This window comes from Anarrhichthys ocellatus, unplaced genomic scaffold (assembly GCF_004355925.1).
Source record: "Anarrhichthys ocellatus isolate YVR2014 unplaced genomic scaffold, GSC_Weel_1.0 scaffold8242, whole genome shotgun sequence".
In the NCBI taxonomy this organism is placed as follows: domain Eukaryota; kingdom Metazoa; phylum Chordata; class Actinopteri; order Perciformes; family Anarhichadidae; genus Anarrhichthys; species Anarrhichthys ocellatus.
The window spans coordinates 1-1,615 of record NW_022288216.1 but is presented as its reverse complement, the minus strand read 5'-3'; the positions used below and the strand labels follow the sequence as shown (position 1 = coordinate 1,615).

General features: G+C 43.1%; 1 long non-coding RNA gene across 1 annotated transcript; it reads left to right on the top strand.

Moving 5' to 3' along the window:
* The first annotated feature begins 352 nt into the window (after nucleotides 1-352).
* On the top strand, nucleotides 353-1,267 carry LOC116380666 (uncharacterized). Its single transcript, XR_004212590.1, has 2 exons — nucleotides 353-601; nucleotides 849-1,267. It is a non-coding gene; the product is annotated as an uncharacterized LOC116380666 (long non-coding RNA).
* The last annotated feature ends 348 nt before the right edge of the window (nucleotides 1,268-1,615 follow it).

Sequence of the window (1,615 nt, the reverse complement as noted above, 5' to 3'; positions counted from 1 at the left end):
AAGGGAGAGCAGGACAGCTTCCCGCTGTCACAGTATTTTAAATGCATTGATGAGGCAGGCTATGCTAAATGCAGCCTCTGCTCCAAGGAGATAAACTACAGCAACAAGGGCTCACATGCCCTCTCATCACACTGCCAGACACTTCACTGTAATGACCACAGCCAGTCTAATTCCAGTCCCAACAGTCCCATGTGCAGTTGTTCCCAAGGGCCCTGAAGTAATGAGAGAGGGTTAAGGTGCCTGTACCTTAATTTCAGCGGGTTGCTAATGCAGAGGTGTGTATAGATTACAGCTATTATTTTACTCTTGATAAACTACCTCAGCCAAAGTAGATTATCATTTTCATTTAAATAATTTAACTGGATTGAATGCATATTAATTGCAAATAGAAGATAGGCCACAATTCTAACAGCTTTACAGTATAAGTACAGTTTGCAGGAATGATGACAGTTCATGAGAGGATACAAAAAATTTTTATTTTTATTTTTAATTTCTTTTCACAGGTGGGCCAGGATTGGTAGATCCTTGTGAAAAGCGGCCTGTGGATACCCTCACTTCTATGGGGGAGCAACAGAGAGAGGACATCACCTCCAGTGCCCAAGTACAAGCTCTTCTAAGAGTTCTACATAAACTATCAAGCTCATCTTAGAAAGTTCTGAATAAGAGAAATAACTGTTAGGTCATGTGATGATGAATGATTCCACATGTCTGTTTCAGACAACAGCGCAGGCTTTTTAAGGTTCACATAAAATGAGTTTAGGGGATTTGTGAATCCTCTTTCATAGATCTGATGAGGTTTCCTGTGACTCATTGCTTTTTAAATAAATGTCCCCTCTGTATTTCCACAGTTTGCTCTGAGGCTCCTGGCGTTCCGTCAGATCCACAAGGTTCTGGGCATGGACCCCCTGCCGCAGGTCAACCCCCGCTTCAATGTCCGCAACAGCCGCAAGCGTCGCCGCGACAACAGCGAGGGGACGGACAGCTTCGAGGGCGAAGGCAAGAAGGACAAGAAGGACTACGACTAGAAGGACTTCTAAAGCTTCTGTTATCGTTTACTCTCACACAAAGATGTACTAACATGTTGTATGCGCCGTCTCCTGTGTGCTGGCTGAAGTCCAGTGTGGCTGTTTTTTTTCCTTTATAAGCTACAGATGTGTCGGTGTAACTGCAGCCTCACTCTGCTCTGTAATACACAAACTAAAATGTCAGGTTGTGTACTGTTTTAGTTGTAGATTTCTTCAAGTTTGGCTTCTCTAGATAACAGCGTTTTTTTAGCCCGATGGGCTTCTGGAGCAGAAGTGTCTGAGGAGCATTGCACCAGCAGTGCTGAATATGCACCTTCATTCATCTGTATAGTCACATTCGGAGGTTGACTGTGTTGTTATTAATGTGAAGCGTACATTTGGCAAGCTACATTTTTTTGTTCTTTTTCAATATGAATAACTATGCTTAATGCAAGTGATGTGTGATGCTGTGGTCTCGTTGCGTCTCAATGCTCGGCTACACGTAACCATAAAAAAAAGACCTGCGGCGGAGATTCAGAGGAACTTTAACTGTTGATAGATCTTTGTTAGTAGTGACGTTGTCTGCCCTAATGTGGTTTTGTCCTTTCAGT